The sequence below is a fragment of the Saccopteryx bilineata genome, chromosome 3 (assembly GCF_036850765.1).
Source record: "Saccopteryx bilineata isolate mSacBil1 chromosome 3, mSacBil1_pri_phased_curated, whole genome shotgun sequence".
NCBI classification, from domain to species: Eukaryota; Metazoa; Chordata; class Mammalia; order Chiroptera; family Emballonuridae; genus Saccopteryx; species Saccopteryx bilineata.
Genome location: NC_089492.1, coordinates 253,019,771 through 253,032,393, shown reverse-complemented (window position 1 = coordinate 253,032,393; position 12,623 = coordinate 253,019,771). Strand labels below are relative to the sequence as shown.

Sequence of the window (12,623 nt, the reverse complement as noted above, 5' to 3'; positions counted from 1 at the left end):
TCCTGAACCTTCTGATCTTACAGGCAAAATTTTATGTGTATAGGTCAGTTTTTCTGGGGAGAATATTTATCCTTTTCAAAGGAATCTGCATCGTCCCCTATGTTAAGAATCTCTGCTCCAGGTCTGTGGATGGTGATACCTGAGTTTATCATCACCTTATAGTCAATACTCCTTCTCATGTTCAAACTCATTCGCTTTGCACATTCTGTCCTCTGGGATTAATGAGAACCGGGAGTGCTGGGAATGACCGTGGGCTAGACTTGGAATGGAATGAACAAGTTGTAAGAGCTATCTTACGAGCCTTTGCATTAACTGAACTAGGGAACCTCACAGAGTCTGGTGACCCCACCTGCTGAAAGGGTCATAAGAACAGCTCAGCAAAGATGATGCTTAGGAGGGACCTGCAAAGCTCAGTTGGTGCCTGGGCCATTCTGTGACTGGGAAATTGGGGGCTCAGTCATTGGCTAGAGAGCAAAGTAAAAAATAAAACTAGCTCCATATTTAAGAAGCCCATTAAAGAGTTGGCTGAAGGGATGGAATATGGGGTCCCTAATCTTTAAAAAATACAAAAGAGCCCACTCCTGATTAGGCCTGGATCTGAAGCACTTCCAGGAGTTACTGGATGACCTACATCCTGTGTGTCAAGAGGCCCACGTTGGAGCACCAGCTCCCACCGAGTGGCTGTATGATCTGGGGCAGGTCACTGATCCGCCACCCCGGACATTCATTTCCCCGTTTGATAATTAGGAGGAACTGGGCTTACATCACAGTTTCACCAGGCATGGCCATAACTATAGTGAGATTCCGTTCTAAGACCTCATTCTTGGTCACCGCCTGGCATTTAATCTTCATTTGGGGACATGCTTGTTTCATCTCAAAGCAAAACAGAAAGGACCCCACCCTTAGAGAAAGTATGATGTTGGGCTTAGATTCCGATCGTGAGGGTCCTCCTGGCTTTCACACCCGGTGACTGTCCTTCCCGCCCCTGTGTGCGTCCTTCTTCATTGTCGTCCGGAACTTGAAAGTCAGGGGATAGAATTGATGTTTATGATTATTTACTATTTTCTAGGTACTGTGCTACTTTCATTTATGCAGAAACCAAGGTACATTTCACCATCCCCACGTCAAAGGTTAGAAAACCGAGGTTCGGAGACGCCGCATGTCTAACATCACTCAGCTAGCAATCGGAGGTTAGGATTCAGTCTCATCTGTTCTACTCAAGGCCTATGGTTTTTTAATATATTATTATGCTACAATTATTTACAATTTTAAACTTACAATTAATTTGTTCCTTCATTTAATATTTATTAGCTGCTGTGTGAGGCTCTGGGCCAGTTGCTGTGGATTCCGAAATCAGAGGTCAGCCCCTGCCTCCCAGCAGCCGTGAGAGAAGTCGTGTAAATAAGTTACACTGTAGGGCAACGACTACCATGGCAGACAGAAGTGAAGGAAGTGGGGGTACAGAAAGGAAGACTGATCATTGGGGGAGCCCTGGAAGACTTCTTAGAGGAGGCAACACCTGAGCTGAACTGGGGAAGAAAAACTCTTTTTTTTTTTTTTTTGAGATAAGTCTTCATTAAACAATTTAGTCAACAAACAATGGAAAATCTAGTCTGCATCAGGTAGTTTTCTGTGAACAAAACAACAAGGTCACTATTCTCATGGAGTTCACATCACAATAGGGAAGACAGGCAATAAGCAAACAAACACACGTAGGATCAGAGTGAAACCCGGGGGACGTGGAGGAGAAGCAGGAACTGACCACGTGAACATGGCAGGGAGGGGCACCCCTGAACAGAGGCAGAGGTATGTGCCAGCGTGCTGAGGATGGCTCTCCCTCTGAAGACTCTAAGACTCTTGGTGTGGCTGGAATACCTTCTACAAGGAAGCTTGAGAAATACATAAAGACAGGTGATGAGCACCTTGTGTGACGTAATAAGCATGAACTTTATATTGCAAGTAATAAGCCGTGGCAGAATGTTAAGGGAGGGAGAGAGAATGTCAGATTTGGCTTCACGACAATTGCTCCTGTGGCTCTAGAAGGGGAAGGCTTGGAAGGGACCAGGACTGGAGACAGGAAGGATGGTTCTGGTGCAGAGAGGGCAGTGGGGGCCTGAGTTAGAACATCACAGTGAAGAAACGAGGAAGGAATAGAATTAGAAATATTTGTCAAGTAGACTGATGTGACAAGGGGGTCGAATGTGGGGTGCTGGCGGAAGTGGCAGGACTAGGAAAAGCATCAAGGATGGCATACTGCATTTCTGTCTTGGGGAGCCTGGTGATATTGTCACCATGCATCTTGAATATGAAGTCTGAACATGACTCCAGAAGCCAGGTAGCTGTGCTCCCTAGAGTCCCTGCTGTGGCACTCTTCTTAGTAAAAGCATCGCCTCATTTGATTTTGCTGCACAGTTGTGCCAAGTGAATCCTCTGATTCCTACAATAAAACTTCACTGTAATGTCTAGCTGTTGTCATTTCCTTGTATCTAATGTTCTTTTGGGGACACCTTGGTTTCATGTCAGGCAAAGCTGACGTGATCCCACTCAGAGAATGGGTAAGAAGCTGGGCTTAAACTCCTAATGAGATGAACACATTTATCCAGCCGTTAGGGTGGAGTCTATTTTCTCCGGAGCTTTTCTTTTTCCATTCTCACTCTCCCACATCCCTGATGGACCAGCCGGTCCATTCGTGTGCCTGCCTGCCTCCTCCGCTGTGACAGACACTCTGGCTCTGCTCAGTCAGGATGTAAAGCACACCTGTCCCACATCTCACTCACTCTTATTCTGTTCGTAACAGTAAGACAAGTAGTATCTCTTGAGTAATACAATTTCTTAAACCAATCATGGGCCACTTCATACTTCCCTGTGGCAGAGCCTCTGCCCGACAGGCTGCCCCAGAGCCCCAGCCTCATTGCCTCCAGGTAACTCCCGCTAATTCTTTAGCCCTTGGCTCACCCACCACTTCCTCAAGAAAGCCTCCCCTGCCCCTGGGCCAGGTCAGTGCCCACCATCACATACCCACCTGGCACCTCCTGGCACCTTTCAGAGTTTTCTTACATTGGCAACTTCACGTGTGTGTGTGTGTGTGTGTGTGTGTGTGTGTGTGTGTGTGTGTGGAAGGGGGGGGGATATTTTGATAAAGATCTGTCTCTTCTAGACCAGTGGTCCCCAACCCCCGGGCCACGGACCGGTACTGGTCCGTGGGCCATTTGGTACCGGTCTGCAGAGAAAGAATAAATAACTTACATTATTTCCATTTTATTTATATTGAAGTCTGAGTGATGTTTTATTTTTAAGAAATGACCAGATTCCCTCTGTTACATCCATCTAAGACTCATTCTTGACGCTTGTCTCGATCATGTGATACATTTATCTGTCCCACCCTAACGGCCGGTCTGTGAAAATACTTTCTGACATTAAACCAGTCTGTGGCCCAAAAAAGGTTGGAGACCACTGTTCTAGACAATCAAGTTCCATGATTGCAAAAACTATGCCCACTTCATTCATAAGCTTGCCTGCGCCTAGCTGAGAGTATGACATATTAGGTGGTCAGTAAATATTTTGCTGCTAATGGTGGGAATTTGGAAGGAAATCTGGTCCCTACCTTCTTCCTGGGCCCAGGTTATCTGAGGGCTTCCTGGGAGGAGAAATGGAGTCCACTTACTGGTGACTGATGGAGAATGTGGTTTTAGGGAGAGAAAGGTTGAAAGTGCACATCACAAACTCCAGAAGGCAAAGTGGCCTGTAGTTCCTCCGTCGTGCATGGGGAAGGGGGAAAGGGCAGAACTGAGGACTCTGGAGGATGGACTGTCTGAGGAGGAGGAGGAGGAGACCTCAGTAGCTGATCGGCATTTCCAAGGCGACATGTCAGGCTGAAGATGCTGCTCTTGCTGGGGTACAGACATGGAAAGGTTCTGTGGGGGAGATAACGACCCTCTAGCCCCATGCAGGTGATCCTGGGTTAAAGGGGTCATCTTCCTGTGACAACTAGTTACTAGAGGGTGAAGCCAGTTGAGTACTGCAGGGCTTCCCGGGAGACGAGTTCCTCTTGAACTATATAGACTTTGGAACAATACCCTACCTTAGCAGAGTAGGGAGCCTTGGACCAGGGTCTTGAGAACAATAAAAATAATAATAAAATAAAAAGGAGCACAGCCTGGGAGCCAGCAGACAGAGGTGGGAACCAGCCCTGGGTCGGCCCCTGCTAGGCTGAGGCTGAACCCCCTGTAGCCATAAGCTCCACTGCTCTCTGCCTCTCTCTCCTCCACTGTGGGCTCCTGCAGGGCCGAGCTGGTGTCCTCCTCGTCCTCGGCGAGTTTAACCCCACTAAAGAATGCTCATGGAGAGAACACGTAAAAAATAATAAGTAAATAAACCTCAGACAAGGGGTTCACCACCTAATCCTCAATTTTCTTATCTGAAAGTGGGAATAAGAATACCTACTCCCAGAGTATTGTGGAGATTGAATGGCATAATGAAAGTGAAAGCACCCAGTATGGGCCTTAACGAAGTGAATGCTCCAAAAACAGGTACTTATCTTCTCTTTTCCCTTTAACCACACCTCCTGAATTCATGTACTCCCTGCACTTTATCGACCTTCACGTCTTCTAGGCTGAACTTGACAGAGCACCAATGATTAGAGAGTCATAAAATATCCGAGCAGGAACGTGCCAACGGTGGACATCTGTTTTGCTTTGTTTTCCTGATATTTATCTATTTCCCTTTTACAACACTCCACTGTCCTTCCATGTTGAACCCCCAATCTCAGTCCCTGTGGCTCAGGAGGAGCTGACCTCCCCAGACTCCAGGGATAGAGTGGACCCTATCCTGGCCAATCAGAGCGCTGAATTCCCCTTGCCATAGGGAATAGTCAGGTATGGCCTAAGCTCAACAAGACTCAATGCTGGGACCTGTGAGAGGCGGAATCAGCCTTCAAGCTAAGAGAATGGAACGTCCGTCCCCTGGGAGCCTCTGGGAGCCACTTTGCCTCCATGCGGAGGTGGGGGGAGAACCTGCAGGAGAACGAGCCACAGCTCAGGAGGCAGCTGGACACAGGCCTGATGACACAGTTGGATTCCCTTGACCCAGGTGTGCCTGACACCAATATTCCTTTGGGCTCCTTAATTCTCCTTTTTACTTAAGTCAGTTTGAGTTGGTTTTTCTGTCACTGTAACCAGAGGAATTAAAAACAATTTTTTTTCTTTGATGAGAAAGAGTGAGAGATTTTTTCACTCGTTTTTCCACTTAGTTGTGTACTCATTGGCTGCTTCTCATAGGTGCCTTGACCAGGGACTGAACCTGCAACCTCTGGCAGCCCTGGTCGACACTTTATCCACTGAGCCACCCAGCCAGGGCACAACCAGAGGAATTTTAACTAATACAAGGCTTTGGAGTTTACCTCATCAAACATCCCAATTTTACAGATAAGGAGGAGATTTGCAAAATCACACAGATAGCTTTTACACACAACCAGCTTTCAAAATAAATATATTGCCTCAATCCTTTTGTCTTTACTGAGGGCCAGAACAAGGACAGATTGTCCTTCTGCCTGGATAGGGTCATAGGATATTGATTATGGTCACAGACTGCCTAATCTTTCTTCAACACAGAGAGTTTCTTAATTCAAGACCTTAGGAACCAGTTTTGTTTTGCATTATAATGTTCTTATCCCCCAAGCGGAACTGCTGATGACCGTCCTCTCCCTTCCACCGTGTAATCAGCAGCAATTAATTCTAATCACGAAACAACAGCAAGAATGAACAGAGCATAATTGGAGGGAAGTAATCAGAATCTCCTTTAGCCCACAGTTGGTAGCTGTATGCAGGCCAATGTGAGCAGGCACATGTGTGCGTGCACACACACTGACACACACACACACACACACAAAGAGAAGGTATAGAATGTGCATGCTTTCTGGTCAGCATGGTATAGTATTAAAAAAAAAGTCAAGGACTTTGGAGTCACAAAGATTCTACCGCTAAAGAGTTTCTTAAACTTGGCCTTCTTATTTGTAAAACCAGGATACACAGTTGACTTCAAATAGAAACACTGCGGGAAAGCACTCATCATTGGTATGTAGCAGGAGACCCATCAGTGCTGGTTCCCTTCCCTTCCACATCAGACACCCTTCACAGCTGGGAGAGAAGAAAGGCCTCAAGTAAGTCAAGATCTTAGATCCTTGAATATTGTGGACCCAGCCTAGCCAACTCAATAGTTTTCTCCAGACCCCTTCCCCTCAATGCTATAGATGTCCTCCCCCATCTACCCCAACACAAACATACACACACGCACACACATGCATGCACGCACACGCACACACACACACATTCACACACACTCCCTTCTTTCCTCTCCGGGATTGTGAATTCTGGGAGGGCAGCTCAGTACCTGTTGCCCTCACTGGCCCTGGCCCTGGAACATAGGGGACAATGAGTGGACATCTGTTGAATTACTGCTGACAGCGTTGTGCCTGTGCTCATGCTTTCTCTCCACCTTGGCCTCAGTCCTGGTCACCCTTCAAGGCTCAGCCTAGATATCACTACCTCCTTCATGATATTTTTGAAACCTGTTCCTAAAGCACTCTCTTCTCTGAACTCCACTCTTCTTTCATAATACCTGCAGCTTTCTACCTTGTAGTGTAAGACATATGGGTGTCTTTTCTTCTCTGTTTCCTCAAGTTCCCTCACTCAGTCATTCAAGCGACTCCTTGAGCCAGCGTATGTTGGGTACCATGGATGCTGAGAGGCATCTGATTGGGCCTGTGTCTTGAGATGCTCAGGTTCAGACTAGTCTTTGATCACAGCAATTGGTCTGACTCATCTTTCTATACCCCAGCCTTAGGCCATGATAGTTTATTCTTAAGTAGTTGATAATGGCAATAAGTTGACCCAGAGAGGACATCTGGGCTGGGACATCAGTGGCTCTTATGAGGTTACAAAAGACCAATGAGCTTCCCTGGGCTTTCTGAGGGAAAGGAGGTAGTAGTATAGACAGAGTTGAGGGTAATTAGCCCTGCCCCTAGATTATGTCACACAGAGTGCACTCAAACCTAAAAACCCTATATTAGCCGTGACTTAGTGTCCAGGAATATATGATTTAGAACTACACCTGCAGAAGCTCTGGCCTCGGGTCAGGCTCACCTTTGCTGCTAGGTGTCATTTGCCCCTTCTTGGTATCAGGTTAGCCACCTAAATTTTATCCAATCAATAATTATGAATATCTACTATGTTCATGGCTCTGTGCTTAGTCTTGAAGATACAGAGATAAATTGGAAATGATTAGCTCCTTTCAAGCACTCATCGTCTAGTAGCCATTATGAAAAAGGACATCGTGTCCCACCCTGTTATTTCACCACTGGGAAGATCTACAGCCAGCTTCTAAGACTTTCCCTCTCCCCAGGAAGAGGCGACACTTCCTCAGAACAACCCTTTCCCCTACCCAAAATCTTTGGCTGTGCCCATTGTGGAAAGAGACCAAGGCTGCTGCCAACTTCATTAATAAATTTGGCTTTCTGGAGAAAGAAGTTGGAGTGCTTTGCTTTTCAAATATCAAAACACCCAATTAACACAGCTAATTAGCATCACTAGCAGCAGTCAAAAGAATGGCAATTTAGATGCAGGATTTCAAAGGTTTCCTAGTTGTAGGCCAAGGCAACCCATCTCTTGCTAATGACGAGAGTTCCTCACTTAGGCAATTCTATAGCAGTCATCAATTAGCCTAGCCACTGGGCAGAGACTGGCCTCATCCCGGAGCCATTTGTTTAATCAGAACCAGCAATAGAGAGAAAGAAACAGAATGGGGGTAGGGAGTAAATTAGAAAAAGAGGGAAATAAGAGAGGAGGAGACACAAAAAGGAGTAACACATAAAGACAGAAATTCTCAGAGACAAAGAACAAGAGGGAGAGAGAGACAGAAGGTGATTGATTGAACAGACAGCAATTATAGAGCCATAGATATAAAGAAATTTTTAAAATATAGATATTGCAAAAAACAAAACAATGTCTTTGAGAAAGTAGCCGACCATTGGGAAGCCTAATGTTCTGAGCTGTAGAATCAGGCTTAGCTGTGGGAGTTCAAATTAAAATTTGAACAAATTAAAATTGAGCAAAGTTTGGCTGCTAGGGTGAGATCCCAAAGAAGAGAGAGTAGGAGATCCAAACCAGAGCTTCGCTCTTTCCTTCCCACGTAGAGCCCTGATTTTCCTTGAGGAGGTCAGGTACCAGGTATGAGGTCAACACTCCTTCATTTACGTCCTTTCTCCTGTAAATCCAGTGGGCCCAACAGCCAGCCTATGTTCAGCCACAAGTACTGTTGTCTCCCTCATGGAAGTATACCAATGGGTTTCTTATTAAGTCCCCCTCAGAAATGACCTTCCTCCTCTCTAATGCACTGCCTCTGCTCCAGTTCAGACCTATAGTGCCATCTCTAGATTACTGCTGTTCAATCCATTCTTGTCACAGTTGCCAGAGTAACATTTCTAGATACAGATATGACCGTGCTCTTCTCTCACTTAAACCCCTTTTTAATGGGTTCCATACTTTCTCTGGACCAAGTCCAAGCTCTTTAAACATGGTTTCAAAATCTCTTTCGGGCTCTGGCTCCTGCTGTCTTCTCTGCAGCCTTCTCCTGACTCATCATTCCCACTCCCCACTCCCCATCTCACACTCACACTCAAACCACAGGATGTGACTCCATACATCTTTCCTTCTGAGTTCTTCTTCATCCTGCCTGGCCCCTGCAGTGCCTACCTGCCCCTTGCTCTTGCTCTGTGCTTTCCTATGTCTATGTCAGTGGTTCTCAAAGTGTGCGCCAGGGCACACTGGTGCGCCCTAGAAGATTTCCAGGTGCACCCTATGGTATTCCAGAGAAATATGTGCCTATTGGGGACCAAACAACCAACAGGGCTTTTGGAGTTTAGATTTTTGGGGAACAGAGGTGTGGGGAATTGGCTGTAAGCTGACTGTCTGCCCAACCCCCCACCTCACTTGCCTGATTAGGTTGCAAAAGGCTGTTAAACTGTGGTGCTGAATTGTTTACACTACCCCCATGTTCCCTGGAAAGACTGGAGGCAAGTTTCTTCTATCCTTTGTTTGGTGTAAAGTTAAGATGATATGTATGGTGGGGGTTTTCTGCACTCAACACAATTAAGAGTAAAAAGAGAGAAATTCTTCAATGTATTGACAAGGAAATGAGAGTTTGCCTTTCAAATATATGCCCAAACATTGAAGAAATCTCTAGGGCACATCAGGCTCATGTTTGTCATAAACACAAGAATGAAAAACTTAACACATTTGCACTGGGACCTGCCGAATTTACTAAATCTTACTAAGAATGTATCTATATATATAAAAAGATAACCTTTTTGTCATTTTTAAATCTTTAACCCCTCTTTTTTTTATAAATTCTCAAAAGCATAACAAAAAATGTAACATAAAAATGTTTTTTAATGTCAGAATAATTTTGTCGTATTTATTTTGTTTAATTACCATAAGAGCATGCTTGGACTTTATATTTTTTTCTTTAATATTTGACTTAATTATTATAACATATTTCTCAGAAATTTGTATATAGTGTGCCTACAATTATTTGTAGGATTTTAAATGCGCCTCGACTTCAAAAAGTTTGAGAATCACTGGTTTATGTGTTGGTTAACACACTTCCCTTGCCCATTAACTTGTTCTCTTTACTACCTCATCTCTTACCCATCGGATATACAAGGGTCACAAATCCAAATATCTTTAGAGGAGGGGCTCAGAATGTACACAGGTGCAATGACAGGTATGAAACAATAGGGGGAGTAGTAGCAAATTGGACTGTAATGCCATGCTCAACGACCCTCAAACTCAATGTTAAACCAATCCACCAACCAATTCACCATCTAGGAAACAGTGTCCTGGCTCAAACTCACCATCTGCAGGAGGGAGTCAGCCAGGAGCCACTAATTGGTGATGCTCCATCTGTAACCTGGATTTGGGGCTCAGCCCAGCCCACTGGGCCCTCTGTGCTCAGACCACTTCCCTCTCACCATCTCCTCTCATCTGGCTCTGCTCTGCAGGGCATTTTCACAGCCTCTGCTCCTCCTCCCCTTGGGCCCTGCAGGGGTGTTAACTGTGTGTAAATAGCTGCAAAGAATACTAACATTTACAGTGACAAGGCCAATCCCACCATCCACCAGGCCCTGGCAAGATGCTATTAATCAGCATTTTAATGAAGCCTAATTACAGCAGATGATGCCTCCCACCAGGTAATGCCCTGGTTACAGATGGGAGCCAGCCGAAACCACTGGCCTCTCCTCAGGGCTCGCTCCACTGAAGCAGGGATGTTACCTCTGCAAGGGCAGTTGGCAGGAGTGACAAGGGGCCTGCAGAAGGCCCTGCTAGCAGTAAGAGATGAGCCCTTTCCTTAATGCCAACACAAACATGGAGTGGACAGTGAGTGGAGCTGGGCTTCTAGTGAGAGATAGGGTCCAGCAAGTGATCCTCAGTCCTCTGAGGTCACCCCCAGCTGACATTCCACGTTTCCAGATGTGACTATGTCTCTGTTTCAACCATCTACCCCTGAGTCAGGCCTTGGAAGGCCATTATAGTCTTCAAAAAATGGTCTTTGTTTTTTTCTCTTTGCACCTCCATTTATTGCTTTTAGCTCCTTACTACACTCTGGCACCCAGGGCCCCTCCCAATCCCACACTCTGCTGTAGTTTAGTGGTTCAGAGCACAGGCTGTGGAATCAGGCAGTGCTAGTCAGGACTCTAACCACCACATCTACCAGCTAGCTGTGTGACCTTAGGAAAGTTACTTTATCTCTCTGATCTTCAGTGTTCTCATCAATCAAATGACACAACAATGCTTGTCCTGTCCTCTTCATATGATTGTTTTGAGATTCAATTAGGGAAAACACACGGGGTAGTGCCCGTCTCTTACCCGAGTTCCTTCCTCAATTGTGTGCCTTCGCTGAGGGGTCAATAGGTGGAAGAAAGTCTTGGCCTTTGCTGGTTGTTTCTTTCTTGATTGAGGAACGAAGTATGGACTCCACAATGCTCCCACAATCATGCCAAGGGGAAGTGCCCATTGACCTAGAATAAAATGTCTTGGCTTCTCTGCTCTATTTCCTCCTATTTACACCGTTCACTCCTCCTGTTAATATGCTAATTTCCTCATAATCTTCTTTTGCTCAGAAACTTTCTTTGTCTCCCCATTGCCTATAAACTAAAACCTCAAATTAGTGCTATGGCACTCAAGGCTTCCTATAATCTGGCCTAAAAGATTTTTACAATTTAGTTCCTAAATCTCCCTTGTATGAGCTTCCCACTCCAGACAGGGCCTTAACATGCTCGGTTCTACCCTTTATTCTGAGCTTTTGTTCACAACGATCCACTCTCCAAAATGCCTTCCCTTCTTCCCACAGACTGTCAGTTCCATCGCTAAACTGTGAGGGTGGGTGCTGTTTTGTTTTCTTTTATTTTGAATCTCCTCAATGGAGCTAGACACAATGAAAGCCCTCGATAAGCATTTGTTAAACTAGACCAAATGCTATCCTTTCAGATTTTTCTTTCAAGTCCAAAGCCTATCTCCTTGGGTGCTCTGATGGAGTCAAGTTCAGGATCTGAAGCCAGCAGACCCAGGGTCAAACTGGAGCTCTGCCGCTGTCATGGCCCAGTTTCTGTGTCATCTTGGCTGGGACATGATGCCCAGAAAAGTGCTCAAACATCACTCTGGATGTTATAGATGAGAGTCTCACTGAAATTAGTGAATTTTCAGTAAAGCAGATTATCCTCGACAATGTGGGTAGGCCTCATCCAATCAGTTAAAGACCTGTATAGAGCAAAAGGCCGACTTCCCTCACACAGGAGGGACCTATGCAATGAAGAGCCTTCGGACTTGAACTACATCTGCTCCGCCCTGAGTCTCCAGCCCACCCTGCAGATTTTTGACTTGCTGACCTCCATAATCACATAAGCTAATTTCTTAAATTTCTCTCTCTCTCTCTCTCTCTCTGCGCAAACATGTTCGTACAAGCATGTGTGTGCATGCGCGCGTGCACACACACACACCCTATTGGCCCTATTTCTCTAGAGAGCCCTGACTTATAAAACCACTTATTGGCTGTGCACTTCTGTCCAGTTATTTCACCTCACTGAGCCCTTTGTTTTCTAACCTGTAAAAAGGAGATAATCAGGCCCTGGCCGGTTGGCTCAGAGGTAAAGCGTCGGCCTGGCGTGCGGGGGACCCTGGTTTGATTCCCGGCCAGGGCACATAGGAGAAGCGCCCATTTGCTTCTCCACCCCCACCCCCTCCTTCCTCTCTGTCTCTTTCTTCCCCTCCCGCAGCCAAGGCTCCATTGGAGCAAAGATGGCCCGGGCGCTGGGGATGGCTCCTTGGCCTCTGCCCCAGGCGCTAGAGTGGCTCTGGTCGCGGCAGAGCGACGCCCCAGAGGAGCAGAGCATCGCCCCCTGGTGGGCAGAGCGTCGCCCCTGGTGGGCGTGCCGGGTGGATCCCGGTCGGGCGTATGCGGGAGTCTGTCTGACTGTCTCTTCCCGTTTCCAGCTTCAGGAAAATACAAAAAGAAAAAAAGAAAAAAAAAAAAAAGGAGATAATCATTCCTCCTTCATGGAGTTGGGACGATTC

The 12,623-nt window shown here is 46.1% G+C and overlaps 1 protein-coding gene and 1 long non-coding RNA gene across 3 annotated transcripts in view; one reads left to right on the top strand and one right to left on the bottom strand.

Moving 5' to 3' along the window:
* Positions 1 to 2,446, top strand: part of LOC136331177 (uncharacterized) — a 60,756-nt gene extending 58,310 nt beyond the window's left edge. For both annotated transcript variants that reach the window (XR_010730453.1, XR_010730452.1), the window contains exons 3-4: positions 1,070 to 1,190; positions 1,312 to 2,446. This is a non-coding gene — a long non-coding RNA (uncharacterized lncRNA). The remainder of the gene's footprint in view (positions 1 to 1,069; positions 1,191 to 1,311) is intronic.
* Positions 1 to 12,623, bottom strand: part of AGBL4 (AGBL carboxypeptidase 4) — a 1,318,466-nt gene that overhangs the window by 18,241 nt on the left and 1,287,602 nt on the right. The window lies entirely within an intron of this gene.